The following is a 6,276-nucleotide window of genomic DNA, read 5'->3' as shown; positions in this document are numbered from 1 at the left end:
AACTTCTATGGCATCCAATGAGGTTTTCCGAGCCTCTTCCTCTGGCTTATCAAAACATTTCTTAAGCTGAGACACATGGAACACGTTATGCACTTTCGATAGCTTATTTGGTAGTGCTAACTCATAAGCAACTTCTCCACGTCGGGCGGTGATTGTAAAAGGTCCAATGTATCGAGGTGCTAACTTCCCCTTGAGTCCAAAACGTCGCATCCCGCGAAGTGGGGATACCTTCAAGTACACCTCATCACCTTTTTCAAAAGATAACTCATGTCGGCGTCTATCGGCATACACCTTTTGTCTAGACTGGGCAGCCCGTAGCCTTTCCTGGATCATCTTCACTTGTTTGTCTGCCTCCTCTAGAGCCGGTCCAAACACTTGGTTTTCTCCTACCTCATGCCAATTGAGTGGGGTACGACACTTCCGTCCATATAAGGCTTCAAATGGAGACATCTGCAAGCTTGCTTGAAAGCTATTATTGTAAGAGAATTCTGCGTATGGCAAACTCTTGTCCCAAGTGCGCTGGCAAGTTAGAGCACATGCCCGAAGCATGTCTTCTAAGATTTGGTTCACTCGCTCGGTTTGTCCATCAGTCTGCGGATGGTAAGCGGTACTGAAATTCAACTGTGTGCCCAGAACTTCATGTATCTTCTTCCAAAACCTTGAGGTGAACTGAGTACCTCGATCAGATACAATCTTTTTAGGAACTCCGTGTAGGCAAACAATTCTAGCCATGTATAACTCAGCCAATTTCTCCCCATTATAAGAAGTCTTCACCGGAATAAAATGAGCTGACTTGGTCAATCGATCCACGATGACCCAGATAGAATCATATCCGTAAGATGTCCTTGGAAGGCCAGTAATGAAGTCCATCCCTATTTCTTCCCATTTCCACTCAGGGACCTTGAGTGGTTGAAGCAATCCAGCAGGCTTCTGATGCTCAGCCTTGACCCTTCGGCATACATCACATCGTGAAACATACTCGGCAATCTCACGTTTCATGCTTGACCACCGGAAACTATCTCTAAGATCATGATACATCTTCGTACTTCCAGGGTGTATGGAGTACGCTGATTCATGTGCTTCCTTCATGATTGAATCCTTGAGATCCTTTTGGTCTGGCACCAATAAACGATCTCGGAACCAAATATTTCCCTTTTCATCCTCCTTATACTCAAGTGCTTCTCCCAACTTGATCTTTTCTCGAATCTCTTCGATTCCCTTATCATTTTGCTGAGCCTCTCTAACTTGATCCTCTAGAGTGAACTTGACTTCTAGTACATCCTCATTCTCAGCGAGGCTCACATTCAAGTTTAACTTCCTGAATTCCTCATGAAGTTCTGGTTGAGCTTCTTGAATCATCAAGTTATTACAATAAACCTTTACTGCTCAACGCATCAGCTACGACATTCGCTTTACCAGGGTGGTAATTGACGCCAATATTGTAGTCCTTAATTAATTCTAGCCATCTCCTTTGTCTGAGGTTCAAATCTAGTTGAGTGAAAATGTACTTCAAACTTTTGTGATCCGTATATATTTCACAACGGTTACCAATAAGATAGTGCCTCCATATCTTCAAAGCATGTACCACGGCAGCCAATTCCAAATCATGGGTAGGATAGTTCACTTCATGGGAACGTAACTGTCTTGATGCATAGGCTACAACCTTGCCTTGTTGCATGAGCACACAACCCAATCCTTGTTTAGAAGCATCACAATAGACTTCAAAGTCCTTTCGAATATCCGGCAGTATTTACACTGGAGCAGATGTCAATCTTCTCTTGAGCTCTTGGAAACTCGTTTCACAAGATGGTGTCCACTCATACTTGTTATCCTTCTTGATCAATTGTGTCATCGGCCTTGCAATCCTTGAGAAATCTTCTATGAAGCGGCGGTAGTATCCTGCAAGTCCGAGGAAACTGCGTATCTCTGACACATTCTTTGGTTGTTTCCAGCTAAGTACTGACTCCACTTTAGCTGGATCCACTGCTACTCCTTCAGCTGAGATAACATGACCAAGAAAGTCCACTTGCTTCAACCAAAACTCGCACTTACTAAACTTTGCATAGAGTTGATGTTCTCTGAGCCTTTCCAAAACAATTCGAAGGTGTTTCTCTTGCTCTTCTTCATTACGGGAGTAGATCAATACATCATCAATAAACACCACGACGAATTTATCCAAGCAATCCATGAACACTTTGTTCATGAGATTCATGAAGTAAGCTGGTGCATTCGTGAGTCCAAATGACATCACCAGAAACTCATATAGACCATACCGAGTAACAAAGGCTGTCTTGGGTATGTCTTCTGGTCGGATCTTCAACCGATGGTATCCCGACCCGAGATCTATCTTTGAGAAGACAGAAGCTCCTTTCAACTGATCAAACAAATCATCGATCCTCGGCAAAGGATATTTGTTCTTGATGGTTACTTCATTTAAGGCACGATAATCCACACACATTCGCATGGTACCGTCCTTCTTCTTCACAAACAACACGGGTGCTCCCCAAGGTGAGGTGCTCGGTCTAATATATCCCTTCTCTATAAGCTCCTGAATTTGCTTCTTCATCTCAGCTAGCTCATTTGCTGGCATTCTATACGGTCTCTTTGCTATAGGAGCGGTGCCTGGGACTAACTCGATGGCAAACTCTATCTCACGGTTTGGTGGTAGACCTGGTAACTCATCCGGAAAAAAACATCTCGGTATTCCTTAATAACTCTTACATCTGTCACCACCATCTCTTTTAAGCTATTCATCGGACTATCTACTGCAGTTTGGGATGCTAACTTTGGCTTGTAGTCCTCAATGTTTCTTCCATCTTAATTGTGAGTATCAGTACCATGGACTTCACCCTAAAAAAGGTTATCTTCAAAAGCTGGCCCACATCCATGTCCACTTTTGTGTCCTACTCCTTTGTGATCACAACCTCGATTGGCATTCATCATGGTGTCGCTTGGTGACATAGGCATCCCAAATGGGCCTGCCGAATATAGTACCCGGGGTTTATTGAAGGCCCACTACCCGAAGGATAAGAAGATTCGGAAGCCCAAGATGTGTTAAAGGAAAAGATAGAGTTGTAATAGGAAGTGTTATTTGTAATCTGGCGGGATGAGTTAGAAACCGTCCCGGACTGTGTAACTTGTACAAAACGAAACCCTCGGCTCCACCTCTTATATAAAGGGGGAGTCGAGGGACGAAGAGATCATCGAATCATTGTCTGCAAACTCTAGTTTTCATATTCGTCGAGTACTTTTCGGCTGAAACCTTCGAGATCTACTTGCCCTCTACTTCTAACTAAACCCTAGCCTACAATCCATAGGCATTGACAAGTTAATCCCTTGTCAATTGGCACCGTCTGTGGGAATTAGAGGCGTAAGGAGCTGATCTCGATGGCACGTTCAAGATCTTCGACATCGTCAACCGGAAGCAACACTATGGATCGAGGTAAACGGATCGCTGCTTGGTCTTGTTGATTTTGTTCCTCACCCACCCTCCCGTTTGGATGCATATGCGTATCTGGCGGAGCCCTTGGAGATGACGTTCGGAAGGTTCCACTTTCGCGTCGAGAAGGAAGGATCGTATCGTGTCGAAATTCCGATTTCGTCGGGATCGTCGGCGGTCGATTCTGATTTTTCAAGCTATACATCGTCAACTGAGTCAGAAGAAGAAACTTCGGCAACACGTTACGTCAGCATCGAGCAAGAGAGAAACTCGCCAAGATCTTCGACAACGCATCGTTTGAGTCATCTGCGGACTCATATATAGCGATGGCTCAAGCGATGTCGACGATTACGACTTCGTCGACAAATCTCTCACAGTGGGCAAGGTCTTCATCAATCTCAACAATGATGTCACCGAACCCAACATAGATCTGAGTACAAAATATCATCAGATTTATGCTATCGAAAATCAAGAGGAAACATCGGAGGCTTTCGACGAGTTGGGAAATCCTTTTGTCGATCCCTCAGATTTAAGGAGAGGTATGGGCACTAAATATGTCGGGCCCACACCACGCGTCGAGTTCAACTTCCACGAGGCAGCCTGGGATAGAGCGGCAAAAGCCATAGATGGTTCGAGAACCAATGACGACGACGGCTACAGCTCAAGAACTGCAAGCTTATCAATATATGCTCGCACGCACTGCCCGAGAAATAGAAAAACGAGACGGCTGAGTTGAACGGGAGAAAGGAGGCAGCCTACGCATCCGGCGGGAGAAGAGCAGATCTAAGTGGACAATCTAGAGTTTCGGGTGATAGCCACAGAGAGGCTCGGAACAGAGGAAGATCAAGGTTACAACACATACCCGAAGCAGAAAGAGAGCACTTAATTCAAAACCTCGACATGTCTTTTATGACAATAGATACAAGAGGAAATATTATCCCTAAGACACCAGAAGTTGGGTATATGGCGACACAAGCTTACATCCTTGCATCCAGACCACCCCCAGGAGATCCAAGGGAAACATTATACAATATGGCGTTAGCAGGGGTTGGAGCTATGGGGACGGCGTTCGTAGCAACGCCTCCCGAAGAAGCGGCAAGGCAAAATAGTCCACGACCTGCGGCAGCAACGGCGGCAGCTCCGGAAGGACCAAGTGGAGCAAGGGACACGGGAGCACAAGCAAGGGTCGATAGAGCGAGGCAAAGCAGAAGGGATCATCGGCAGTCCCCGGAGCTTAATGACGAGGATATGTGCGGTCTACCGTGCTTCACGAGAAGAGTCCGAAAAACTCGAGTCCCCTCAGGATTCAAGTTACCCGATCACTTCAAAAAGTTCGACGGCCTGCAAGATCCGGAGGACTGGTTAATTGATTACCTCGAGACGGTGAAGCTAGCTGGAGGAACTAGAGCAACGGCGATGCAAAGTATTCAGGTGCACTTAAGTGGAGCCGCACGATCTTGGATCAAAAAACTCCCGCCGGGATCCATCGGCAGTTGGGAAAGTTTCGAGGACGTATTCGTCAAGAACTTCGGGTCCACATGCAAGAAGCCTGCATCGTTGGAAGAGCTGAGGGCGTGTCGACAAAAGCCGGATGAGTCAATGAGAAAATACATCCAAAGGTGGAACATCATAAAAAACTCGGCAGAAAATATATCGACGAGAGAGCAATAGATGCGTTTGTCGCGGGAATCGAGGCGCGGAGATTTTGTCGAGGATTTGGGAAGGACCAATCCAAAAACGGTATCCGCGTTGATGGAGATAGCAAATAGATGGGCGGACGGAGAAGACGCTGTCCACAATAAACGACACGAGGTCGCCGAGAAGAGGACCGTGGTCGAAATTATCGAGCGAGGCGACGATTTCCTCGGCGGTATCCGAATTATGACGCCCCGGGGCAAATTTCGGCGGGATTTCGGGCAAATACGGGAGGAAGCAACAGAGATGATTATCAGAGAAGCAATGAGCAGCGAAGCGATAATAGGGACGACTCCCGCAACAGGCAAAATAGTGGGCCAAGGTTTCCAAGACCTTTCGTGTCTCCCGAAGAAATGTTGAACGGACCGTGCCAGATGCATTTTTTCCTCGATAGCAATGGGAAAAGACAGTCAGGACACTGCGAGAAAGATTGTCGAAATTTTCAAGCAATGTTCGGATGTGCGAGAAAACGCTCACGCACGAGCAGCACGAGAGAAACCCTCGGGAGCCTAGGAGCGAAGTTCATCTACCGCCACCTCCCGCGATTACGAGAGGACAATCGACACCAGCTCGGAATAGCGGCAGCACTTGCACCACCACCCTATGTTGATCCTAACTCCAACGGAGCAGTGTCGATGATTCAGAAGGGAAGGCCATCCAATAGAGCTCAAAAAGTAATCTCACGACAGGTGTTTATGGCAGAGAAAATGCCTCCACCAACAGTTGAGTACCTCAATTGGTCAGGGCAAGACATCGGTTTCACCATAGCAGACCACCCGCAACAGGTTCCTCGACCAGGGCAGTCAGCACTTATGCGCCGGCAGTTATCGCAGGATTTGACGTTTCTCGAGTATTCATAGATGGTGGCAGCAGCTTAAACCTTATGTATGCGGATACATTGAGGAAGATGAACATATCCTTAGCAAACCTGAAGCCAACGGACACAAGATTCCACGGCATTACACCAGAGAAACCAAGTTACCCATTGGGGAAGATCAACCTTGACGTTCGGTTTGGAACCGAGAAAATTATAGAATCGAAAGCTGGAGTTCGAAGTCGTGGATTTTCCATCGCAATACCACGCTTTGTTGGGACGACCAGCATATGCTAGATTTATGGCAGTACCACACTATACATACCTG

Source organism: Lolium rigidum, chromosome 3 (genome assembly GCF_022539505.1).
Source record: "Lolium rigidum isolate FL_2022 chromosome 3, APGP_CSIRO_Lrig_0.1, whole genome shotgun sequence".
NCBI classification, from domain to species: Eukaryota; Viridiplantae; Streptophyta; class Magnoliopsida; order Poales; family Poaceae; genus Lolium; species Lolium rigidum.
The sequence above is the reverse complement of the archived record's forward strand: the minus strand, read 5'-3'. Positions refer to the sequence as shown.